Genomic DNA, 13,216 nt, shown 5'->3' on the forward strand with positions numbered 1-13,216 from the left:
ACTAAACCAGGCAACAGAGCCGCGTCCACAGCAGCAGAAGAGTCATCAGCAATGAGACACGCCAAGGAGTGCGCTGCTCTGTGAGACTCGAGGGGCCGCATTATCAAAGCGCTTCCTCCAGGCTTTAATTAACTGCTATTGATTTTAAAAAGGACAAGACATCATGTTAATGTTACAACATGAAAAACTAAACACACTGAGAGCACTGAAGAGGGCTTGAAATACAGTGTATTACTCAGCTGTGTGGTTCTAGTTTTGTAAAATGAACAGGTGGTTTACCTCTTTAAAATAAATAGGAGTTAAAGACTGGCGTAAAAGCTTTGAAAAGATGTTCTGAGGTGTCGTATTGTGATTAAAAAGCGTCCCATTCCACAATGAAAACCTGAGAGGCGTTAGAAAACTAAAGCTCTTTGAATGAAATGCTTTTTATTATATGAATAACTACCCAGTGGAGTGACAGAGCAGGTTAATAAACTAAATGTATTGAATGAATACAGATATTATTAATGTCTTAGCATACACCCTTATCCAGGGCAACTTACAATTGTTACAAGATATCACATTATTTTTACATACACTTACCAATTTATACAGTTGGGTTTTTACTGGAGCAATCTAGGCAAAGCACCTTGTTCATGGGTACAGCAGCAGTGTCTCCCACCTGGGATTAAACCCACAACCCCCTGGTCAAGAGTCCAGAGCCCTAACCACTACTCCACACTGCTGCCCAGATAATATATGTCAGAGAAACTCATGAATCACTTCAATTACCTGAAAGGATGAAAGAAAACTAAAGGTCTGATTTCTTCAGTTACATGTTTTCATTGTAAAAAGTCACTCTCTTTTGTTTTGTTTTATTATTATAAAGGCATCACAGAAACCTTGTTCATACCTAATACTGAATGAAAGCAGTGAAGCAGCACAGTAGATCTGCACGCTGGGTAGAAGGGCATCACTGGTATGCAGAGCAGAGAAAGACCAGCAAAAGCAACAGGACCAGCTTGCATTGTAGATATTTCAAATGAATAATTATTCATTGTATTGAAGAAGACCGGCCCCCCCCATTGCCTGGAGCAGCCATTTTAAATGCAGTTATCTGTTTATGAAACAGCGCCATGGCAACAAACACCATGCTGCTCATGTTCAGCACTGACATCAGGGTGACATCATAAAGGAAAGTGATGTCATAATGTCTCTGGCAGTGAATTTTAATTTGATTCTTCATTGCAGAGATTTACTCCTGAGAGGTAAGTTCACAGAGTTTCTGTTCACTATTTATTTTGTATGTATGTATGTATTTATTTATTTATTTGTAGAGATTCAAGTAAGACCAATACACATGCATTGTAATTGAAATGTGTAACACACACACACACATATATATTTGAAGAAGTGCTATCTATCTTTAAAATCCATTCTCTCATCTCTTCTTAGCTTTACCGATATATATCAGAATAGAAAATACAAACACACAGGGGCGGAGGGTACCCGTTCTAACATAAATAACCAATCACGTACACGGCTCCTCGCCCTGTACACAGCTATTGACTTTTTTTCTACATTTCACCCAAGAGTGTTGGGAACTAGAAATAAAAAGTGAAATGGTGCTTTTGGCTTTTGCGCTTTGCTGAGAACTTGGCGCGAGGAAATACTGTTTCTTTCAATTCAAAGATGTGCAACAATAGTTGAATTCTCCAGATAATAGACATGGCCTCAAGAACATTGAACTCAAGGCTATTTTTAAAGCCGATGTTGCATGCATGTTAAGAGAACTGTAGACCATTTGCAGAATATTTTAATTGATGCATTAAGCACACAAATTGTTAATGTGTTACCTGTGTTGGAGTTTGTGTTAAATGTCTTGATAATATTTTCAAAAATCACACAAGATGAATCATCATTATTGCAGTACATCCTATGCTGTGTACCGATGTTATCGCGTGCACAGAACACATGAAAATTGTAACACACACTTTAATATGTAATAGTAGCTCCTGAGTGCGATCTTCCTGTTTGCACAAAACATTTTTCTCTTTTCATAGGTAGGATCAGCTTCACTCTGAAACTGCACGTGATATCTACTCTACAGTAAGAGACGCCCTACATGACGCATTAACTTACAGAATTGCTAAATGTAATTCACATTCAAAAACTGTAAGACTGGCATCCGTTTCTATATTAATGAACCAGAGGCAAAGACGTTACAAATGAGAGAAGAGTGACATCTAGTGGAGAAAGAAAAAAGCACAAAGACCGAATATATCTTTTGTGCCTCGGTAAAAAGTTCATCTCCATTTTATAAACAGTTTAAGTGCTTTCAAACAAGTAAATACCAGCTCTTAACACGACCTTAACTGGGTTTGTTTCTATATGCTTTAAAAACGACAAGAGAATTGTGTATACAAGCCGAAAATGAAATCTACCCGATAGCAGTGCCATTAAAAGTGAGTATTTGCGTAAATTAACTGGATGTCTATCCTCATGTTGGTTCACGTGCACCATGTTGCTGATTTTGAAGATCACTTTCCTACTTTGCCTCCATGTTTTGATGTGAGGGACATCTTTAAACAACACCAGTCTCCAGTACGGGGTTTAGCATTACGTGATGTGATACATATAAATTATTATATGGTTTGATGATGGCGCTCACGATAAAAAGCAGGATAAATATCTTAGAATTAAGTCGAAAAAGTCGGGACGTGTCGGCCTACATATTTGATACACATGGAAACATAATAATAATAATAATAATAATAATAATAATAATAATAATAATAATAATAATAATAATAATAATAATAATAATAATAGTGTGGCAATAGACAAGTTCTGCAGTATAGCCTCTGGGAGATCCGTTACAGGCGAATCTCTCGATCTCCATATTGATCCAGGTCCATTTCGGTGTTCGACGTGATCTTGATACAAACAGAACGAAGATCACGTGTCGTGTCATTGAGACCTCTCTATCTCACTTAAACAGACGGCTGCGTTTCTCAAGATGCTGCTGCTTGCAAATGGAGAACATGTAAACAAACTGGACAACCAACATCAATGTCAGTTATTTACATTTTTTTGTTTTCTGTCTATGAATAAATTCTGATAATAGAAAAAGGACACAAGTACTGAGGTGTGTGCAATTTGATTAGTTAACATGCTAGAGAGGATTCAACTGGGCAGTGCATTTACTGGGTTAATAAACAAATGGCCTCGGTTCTAATCTCGATTTAGAACATTGCACAGCCAAACCCTTGAATTGCAAAGTACAACAGAATGTGTGCCAGCGGTGGAAGCAACATACATGAAAGAAATGACAGATAACTAGAGCGAAGTGTTCAATAATTAAGAACGTTTATTATAACGCATAAATGTAAGATACTGTGTCTTGTAATATTTGCAGTTCTGTCTAAACCGTCCCAAATTAAGTTGTTCCCGCCGAAATTAAAACAGACGCGGATCGATTTTACAAGAAAAACAATTAATAAAATCCGATGAATCTGTAAGTTTATCAAACTAAAATAACTAAATGTATTGTCAAATTAATACATTAAAATGTCTCCTTACCCTAAATATGTTTATTTTAGAATTTGCAGAACTGAAATGAGAATTGTACTCTTTTTGCGGTATTTGGGTGGCTCTTAGAAGAGCCTTTTGTGTTGTAAAGACGGAGCAGGGACGGTCTCGGTTTACTTGGAGCTGGTGTACTTGGTGACGGCCTTGGTGCCCTCAGACACGGCGTGCTTGGCCAGCTCTCCGGGCAGCAGGAGGCGCACGGCTGTCTGGATCTCCCGGGAGGTGATGGTGGAGCGCTTGTTGTAGTGAGCCAGGCGGCACGACTCGCCGGCGATGCGCTCGAAAATGTCGTTGACGAACGAGTTCATGATGCCCATCGCCTTGGAAGAGATGCCGGTGTCGGGGTGGACCTGCTTCAGCACTTTGTACACGTAGATGGCGTAGCTCTCCTTCCTGCTCTTTCTGCGTTTCTTTCCTCCCTTAGGCTGGGTCTTGGCAACAGCCTTCTTGGAGCCTTTCTTGGGCGCGGGTGCAGTTTTCGGTTCTGGCATGTTTCCTTCTCTGATGCTTCTTCAAAGATGACTGAGTATCCAGCCCCAGAGCCCCAGTATTTATACAGCCTGTATGCAAATTATTACCAACACAATCCTTTAGAGTTGGAATTTTAGCAACGCTCTCAGGTGACGGAGTAGTTTGATGTGATTGGTTGTGACCTGGAAACGCAATAGAGGGGGTGGTGACTTTGCCGCGAGCTGAGATCTTTTTTTTCTCTCTCTCGAGTTCAGGTTTGAATTCGGCGCCTTTTTTCTAGAGCGGTTAGTTTAGGTCTTTTGTTTTTCATTTATTAAATACATGAAGAACTCGGTATACAGCAATACTGAAATCCACACCCGATGCGTCTTAAATATAGAAGAAATATAAATAAATGATCAAACCCAAGTCACTTTTTTGTGCTCATTAAACAGGTTCAATGTAGAAACACACTCTCAATGCGGATGCTTTTTGATTTCTTCCGCATCCCAGAGTTCCGATTGTTTCACAGCAGCTTGAATGGCGAAACTTCAACTCAAATTCAGAAAAGACCACATCGTGGAGCTCAAAGCTTTGGGTGAGGATTTGCTGGATTAAATTTATTTTACTGGTTAGGAAACAAAATAAAGCAAGATTTCCAAATAAAGTAAATAAATAAATGCATAGATTTTTTATGTGACTTTAATTCTGCACAAGGGAATCGGATAAACTGAGCTCGTATTTTATCATTCTGCTGCCGGATAGGTTTACTTTAATACAATTCCATTCAATAAAAAAATATTTAATTGATTTAGTCAATGAAATGCTTGTTTATTTTTTTCAGAAAATATATCTGGATCTGTGTTTAAGGCTACCAATCCAACAATGAAGTTTAAATCTAAAATACTCGTTAGACAGCGCGAAATAGGTCTAAATTATTTATATTATAAAAAAAGCTTGTAAACAACAATGTAAAACATTCTTAACTTGCTTTTCATCTTTTGAACATTTTACTGGTGTACTAAAATGTAGCTTGTCTCAGAATTGAAAGCCATTTAAATGTAAAGGTGGGCGGCTCTTAAAAGAGCCTTTGTGTTCGTGTTCTTGTGTTCAAATCTTTAACCTCCGAATCCGTACAGAGTGCGCCCCTGGCGCTTCAGAGCGTACACCACATCCATAGCGGTGACGGTCTTTCTCTTGGCGTGCTCAGTGTAGGTGACGGCATCCCGGATCACATTCTCCAGGAAAACCTTCAGCACCCCGCGGGTCTCTTCATAGATCAGCCCAGAGATTCGCTTCACTCCTCCGCGGCGAGCCAGGCGGCGGATAGCTGGCTTGGTGATGCCCTGGATGTTATCACGGAGCACTTTACGATGATGCTTAGCGCCCCCTTTTCCGAGTCCTTTACCTCCTTTACCACGACCAGACATCTTCAGACTAATACGACAAAATATCAAATTGAAATAAAAACTACCCAGCGAGTTGCAGTGTTATGAACACAAAGCAGACCTGGTTGAAATCCACAGTCAATGAGCGCCTTTACCCCAGACACGCCCTCAATGACCTCACACGTCTGTCTCTGGAGATCATTTTACAGGCTAATTTCGACTCAGATTTAAGGGTTTATTGTATACATTTTTGCTCGATGTTAAAACTTATTTATAACATTAAAACATGTTATTCTAAAGGGGGTTTCTTCTGCTTTGGGTGTGCTTATATAATAACCTCCTGTACCTCGAAGTAAGCAGGATGCCCTTAAATGATCAATGTATTCCATTTCTGAAGAATGTAAATTGCTGTTCAATTTAGCAACTTAACCTAAATTAAATCAGGAGTGGTCAGCTCTGGTCCATGTGAGCTGCAGAGTGTTGAGGTTTTTGTTCCAAATTATCTCAAAATTACTTCATTAAACAAATTACTACTTACGTTAAGTAGTAAAGTATTTCAGTTTTCTTGCATTAAATACTAGTATTTGGCTGACAGAGTGACGTAATAACAAGAAGATTTATATCAAAGGTTCAGCTTGTGTCGCTGCAGCTGCAAATACCTTTACACCATGCAAACAAAAGGGGGCATCAACAATATCGGCTTCGGGTTAATTGAAGCGCACAGAACTTATAACTAAAATCGAACATGACTGCAGGCAGTATGGTTTTAAACAGTTCTAAACTGTTACATGGTGTTCCAACTGGGTTACAATTCATAAATGAGCGCCAAGAGGAAACAAAAGACAATCCGCAGCAGAACAACGCCAAACTAGAAACAGCGGGCAGGGAATGATACAACCAATCAGAGGCACGCAAATGAAATACTGCCCGCCCTCCTCCGCTGTGACGATTATTAACATTCTAAGAATGAGCCAGCGTGTATAAAACAGCAAGAGAGCAGACTCGCATTTATTGTTGTAGTATTCTGAACTACAGTGAAGATGTCTGGAAGAGGAAAGACTGGCGGTAAAGCCCGTGCTAAGGCAAAGACTCACTCCTCCAGGGCAGGACTGCAGTTCCCAGTCGGTCGTGTTCATAGGCTGCTGCGGAAGGGAAACTATGCCCAGCGTGTCGGCGCTGGAGCCTCGGTCTATCTGGCCGCTGTGCTCGAGTACCTGACTGCTGAAATCCTGGAGCTGGCCGGGAACGCCGCCCGGGACAACAAGAAAACCCGAAACATCCCGCGTCACCTGCAGCTCGCTGTCCGCAACGACGAGGAGCTCAACAAGCTAATGGGAGGCGTCACCATCGCTCAGGGCGGAGTGCTGCCCAACATCCAGGCCGTGCTGCTGCCCAAGAAAACCGAGAAACCAGCCAAGAAATAAATCAGTCAGACCCCCCTTTTAAGATCTGTAAAACCCAAAAGGCTATTTTAAGAGCCACCCACTTTTTCATTAAGAGAGCATTGAATCTTTGTTTAATACCCACTTCACAGTCGGAAATAACCAATTCGTTCAATTTGAGATACTGTTTTTTTAATGGTAAAACGTCACAATTGTAAGTACTGATATCACAAACCTACAGTAAGTGCCACACGAGCGGGTGATCACATGAAACGCGAACTGCTGAAAGATAAGTGCCGTTTCATTTGTACAGTTAAATATGTTTGGTGTTTGAAATAGAGGTTTCTCACGCCTCCCCTGATATAGTTGCTGGTTGTATATACCCCCCGTCCCGTGTTGTCTGAGCCCCGCTCTTTCTCAGTGCGTCTCTCCGGCATGAAGACTCAAAACTCCACTGAGAACCGCTGGGGCTCATAATGTTCTCCACAGTCACACTTTTAAAAGTACTATTGTTTTTTTCTTTCTATTTATTCATTTCAGTTGAATCTGTTTACCATCTTTGCCATGATGACGGTTGTCTATTTGTGGGTGTTTTTGCTGTACAATACAATGAAACACAATCTGTCTCGTTTCATTGCAAATATATAAAGTATTTTTAAATGTTAGCCTTTATGCGTAATTCGGGGGATGCCATAGAGGGCTCTCTCCCGCTTTGCGCTCCTTTTTTCTTATCCTATTTCCTTTTCTTTAGCCTGTCTTACCTTCCCTCCGTGGCATCCTGCCCGGTAGCGTCCGCGATCTCTTCCGGGTGGAAGCTGATCCCAGTTCAGCCTCATTTAGTATTTCCAGCCAATCGCACAATGCAGCGCTCGCTACGTCAATTATTAGGGCATGGCCAGCACTGCTCCACGTATGTGTTATTGGCTGCCCCTCCTGTCTATCTCGGTCTCTTTTTCTACTTTAACCCAGCACTATTTCCGCTTCCTTGTCTGTGTTTGTTTTTTGTTCGTTTCTCTGCTCTGCGCTATTTTCCTACCTGCTCAGTCTGCGCCGTTCAAAACGCAGCGTCATTCTCAACTTGGTCTGCGTTTTCATCAGAAAGACTGTTTCAACGTCACCGCTGCACTGCAACTGTTTTACACCGGCGCCTCACAGACTATGGTTACCACGGCAACGCCTCAGCGAGTGACTACTGGGAGTGGTAAGTTGCTACGGCGACCAGGCAGCTTTAACAGGCAATGAGAGCCTGTGCCTCACGACTGCAATTTTCTGGCTCCTGCTGCAGCGCTTTTGCAACATGAGAGCTTCAACTCGCCGAATTGTGACATCTAAATACTGCAGGCTCCTCTTCTAGACCTACATTAACTTACTTATATCATCACTAACTGTTCTAAAGCAAATGCTTAATACATAGACAAGGATTGTAATCGCAATAACCAAATATATGCTACCCTGCTTCACTGAAGCCAATAGTTTCAATTCCAATCAAAACCTCTAGATGGCAGCATAACACCACAAGCTCTACATAATTTAAGATGATTTGCTATCGCTGCGAATCTGGCACTCTCCAAACCTTCTATCAATTCCTGCAGTTCGTTGTCTTTTTGAGGGATTCTCAGTACCCTCCTGCCTCAACCTCTTTTTCTACATATATTAACTTGAATTTTTCAAATCCAAACTCCTCCCCTTGAGAACCTTGTCATGAAGCCATGCTTATCAGCTTTCTGAGATGTTAAGAATCCACCGTCACATTAATTTACAGCTTCCCTGCATCAGGCCATTCCTGCAACCTTCTTGTTCCTGGATTTGCACTTCCTCATTTGCCCCCAACTTCATCAAGGCACTTAATATAACTTTCAAAGTCCATTTCATTCAATTTGAGCTACCAGTCACATTCGGAAACTATGTGCTACGATTATCAACATTTCAGTCAAGCGTCCTCGTATCCCGCAATGGACAATACACTCTTAGACTGCTCCTGATCAAATCAATAGGTTTTGCAGCAGCCTCCGAGCAACGCATTCCTATCCTCTCAGGTTCTGCAGCGGCCTCAGATCTATGCATTCTTCATTTCTGCCCAAAGGCAGCCCCATCGCCGACATCATCTAAAAACGCCTTAACTCTCAAATACCAATTTTCACCGCATTCAGCAGCTCTCTGCTCTCTACAGCAGGCCACTGCAGACTACTGACAGCATTCCATCGTTTACTCCCTCAGATCTCTGCCTGTTCAGCAGATCTTGCCTCTACTGTTAATATCTCCTCATTACAGCAAATCTCGGCTCCCTCTTCAGATCTGCTTCTATTGCAGCATACAAAAGTGGCTTTAGTTTACTGTTCAAATCTGCAACTGCTCTCCTCCAGAGCTTCCAACGCTCCAGCTTTCCTCCAATACCTGGATCTAAGATATATATATACACGGAGAGCTTGACTTCCTCAGCAATTTAGTCATATGTCCGCTCATCCTCTCAGATACTACAAGCTTTAATATATGGTACGAGACTGGAAATCTGTTTGATTTATGAATTAAGGAGTTCCACTATTTGGAGAATGATTGGAGTTGTGAAACCCAAATCTCTGATTTATGAGTTCACCTTTTCCATTCCAAACAGACAAGATGGTAGCAAACCGCTGATCAATCCTATATTAACTAACACAGGATGGTTGGCATCTCAGCTCTCTGCCTTCGTTTTAAAAACATCTCAGCAGTCGATTTCATATATTTGTTCAGGTCCAGCTGCCACCTCAGCCCTCATCAAACTCTGCAACACCAACATCTGCCGTTCAACTAAATACAACACTCTCCAACCTTCTGCAATCTGCTCATCACTACATGGCCACACTCTTAGTCCCAGCGACCAAATCTTCATTTACCTCTGGATGGAAAACATTTACAACTTTCTGCACTCAAAATACATCCCATTCTGATTTAATGAGCAACGGATTCTAGCCTCCATCGCCCATGCAAGGGATTCTCTTCACTTAGCCCCCACTACCGTTAAAGCCTACATCTCCGGAATTTAGTATTTCTGCCGCCTCATCTCCGTCCCTTCTTCAACACTCCTATCCATCCCATCAGTTTGCTTGACACTCAGAGAGATCCTCAAGAGCCCCCCCCCCCTGCTGCTCCCTCCTGGCTCCCTATATCAATAGACATCCTTCACTCTTTAATATCTACTCTCAGAAAAAAGCTGCTCTGTCTATGCAATGACCTTACCTTGGAAGTACTATGTCTAACTGCTCTTGTGAAGCACTTCCTCTGCAGGATTCCTGAAGGAACAGAGTGCACCCTGTGATTTACCGGTTTTTAAAAAAAAAAAAAAAAAAAAAAGCAAGAGTACCAAGACATCAAGGGGAATACAATGGATAGACTCTGAGCGTTAAGCCATTTCAACCATGAGGTCTTGTGAACCATTCCACGCACCCAGATACTGGACTCTGGCCAGCTGTAGTAATTTTACTACAGAACACTACACCTTGCAGTTAAAATTAAAAAAAATAAATAAATAAATTAAAAAAAAAAAAAAATCAGGACTTCATCAGGACTTCAAAACAGACAGTTACATCAAGATCCAGAAGTCTGCAACCTGGTCCCAGGAGCAGACCCCAACCCTCGACTACCTTTCAGCAAAACAATATTCAACTGAATAACTCTCTCTCCGGCCTCCTTCAATCACCACGTGGATTCATGGAGAACGCTCTCGCCCCATCTACCCGTTCCTCCTACTCGACTGCCTGGTCTTCATTTACTCACTTTTTTGCGAGTAAAAAATAAATAAATAAATAATTAAAAAAAAAAAAAAACGGATCTCATACCTCTTTCAACCTACAGCACCTCCTCGCCTTCATCACTCACCTCAGGCTGTCTCTACGTCTAGCCCCCTCCTCTATTTAGATGCTACCTAGCGGGCATTCAGTATTAATTTCGCCCATTCTAGAGATAGCGGATCTCTAGAGAGAACGCTCAGAGGTATGGAGAAAAGCCTGCTCCCCTCCTCTCCATCAAGTTAACCAATCTCTATAGACCTTCTCCTTTATCTCATCACTGCTCTCCGGCAAGGATGCTTCAACCTATTCAACGACATCGTCATGGAAACCCTGTGCCTGACCGTCGCCTTTGGATTTCTCCGCTGTGCAGAATTCTCAACTCCATCAATTTCCAGCTTCGCAGCTCTAGGCCTCAAGTGCTCAGATCTGTCTCAAATCCCCGGAAACCACTTTATCCTCTTCATCAGATCTTCAAAAACGGTCCAATTAAGCCGAGGATTCAGTATCTTCTGTCAGATCCCCTCTTCGACAGCTCCAGATCTATACTTACGAGTCACTGGTTCTCATCCCGTTTATGCACCCTCTCATCACGGATCGAACTTTCTTCTACTATTTTTCCCCCCATTCATTCTGGATCGGAGCAGCTGCCTCCGCGGCCAGTGCAGGTATCAACACTTTGATTAAGTCTATGGGGCGCTGGATCTCTTCAGCTGTGAACTTTATATTAGATCATCCTCTGCAGACAACGCCACAGCTCACCAAGCACTTGTTAGCTTGCCCGGAGTGGGGGGCGCCCTCTCCGCCAGGCCCACCAGAGGTTTCCTCCCTGCAGGGGGGTTTTTCCTCTCCACAGTGCGGACGGTTTATAGGCATAGGTTGTCTACTAACATCTCTTGTCTTTTCTCTTTTCTTCTAGCTTTTGTTTATGTGTGCGGCTCTGCGATCTCTTTTCTATCCCACGGTGTGGTTCTTGCGGGGAGCCGGGGGTCCTCTTTTGGGGGGAAGTGAGTCTCACTCCCCCGGCCTTCCAGGCCTCAACCTTGCTGTCCCATCTCCTCTCTTCTATTTCAGGTCCAGGACCATTTCAGCCCCCTCATGCAGTAGGCCGTGCCTCCACCTGCCGTTGTTTTGCTCCACTAAACGCCCAGCAGCCAGAGGATGCTGCCTGACCCGTCGGGAGCGAGAGTCAGTTTGTTGTATGTTATATGTCTAAACTTTGCTCTCTCTCTCACTTTTACGTCACCCAGCAGTCGGAGGATGCTGTCTGACCCGGCGGAAAGTGTTTATATCTAATCCTTTGCTCTTCTCATGTCTCCCTCTCTACGTCGCCCAGCAGCCAGAGGATGCTGCCTGACCCGACGAGAAGGGAAAACTCTTCGTCCCCCCTATCTCGTCCTGCTATCAGTATCTAACCTCAATGTTACTAAGCACCATTCCCAAACTCCAGCCCTCAATCTCGCCATCCCTCAAACTCGTCTCACTCTTAAACTCTCAAATGTCTCACCCCTCTCAAGCCTCCTAAGCAACCGGAGAAATCCTCTCATCTGGTCTCATTCTTAATATCTCACTCCCAATTTCGCCTCCTCTCAAGCCCTCGTAGGCAACCAGTGAATTTTCATTGGTGTGCAACAAATATTAATAGTGTTACTTAAAGTTTTCTATGTTAACATATCGTAACACTTGAGTTCTCAGTTCTTGATTATTTATAGGTTTTCCATATACAGTACATCAATACTGTAGTATATTCCTGAAAAAGTAACAATATTTTCTGAACCTGTCAAAACAAAATATACATATATACACACATACATGCTGTATAGGTCTTATGAGTATTTAGCTTTTTTTGTGTTTCAGAAGTAATTATTTGATGTAAAGAACTTGACAAAACCATTATTATCTTGTAAATTATAAGGTTAATCTGTTTTTTCAAATGCGTTTTGGAAACCAATCTCAGATTATCTCTTCATAAAGACACGGTTTGGATTGATTTCCAAGATGCATTAGAAAAAAACAACAACAACCTTATTTTACAAGGTAGGAATGGTAGTTTCAAATCATTTACATCAAATAATAGCAGGTTCTAATTTCAACCCAACTATGAAGGTTAATTTAACCCAGCAGTGATATAATATAACCCAATAAATGGGTTGTTTTTTACCCAGCATGCTGGGTTATAACTTTAACCCAGCATGCTGGGTTACAATAACCCAGCGTTGGGAAGGTGCAATAGTAACCCAGCGCTGGGTTGGCTTTCAACCCATGTTGGGTTATTTTTAACTCAGCATTTCTTAGAGTGTGTGTACATTATGAACACTGATATTCCATGAAAAACCCCAATATGTACAATTACTTCCCTAGTGCTGTTTACACCCCCCTTCTTAAAGGTATACTCTGGAAACACATCACTAACCACCTGACCTAGCACTGACGAATCTTCTTCTTCTTCTTCTTCTTCTTCTGTACAAAACAATAAGGCATCGTATAACACTGGTAGTATTACAGTATGGGGTCGAGGGATTTTAATATGTAGCTATGTGTTTTTATAAAAAAAAAAAAAAAAAATCAGTTCAAGTAAAAGTCAAGAAATTTTAAAAAAAAATATTCAGTAGTTTTTCAAGACATATTAGTTACATATTTTCAATGAGCTGATATATAGAGG

Source organism: Acipenser ruthenus, chromosome 42 (genome assembly GCF_902713425.1).
Source record: "Acipenser ruthenus chromosome 42, fAciRut3.2 maternal haplotype, whole genome shotgun sequence".
Lineage (NCBI taxonomy): Eukaryota > Metazoa > Chordata > Actinopteri > Acipenseriformes > Acipenseridae > Acipenser > Acipenser ruthenus.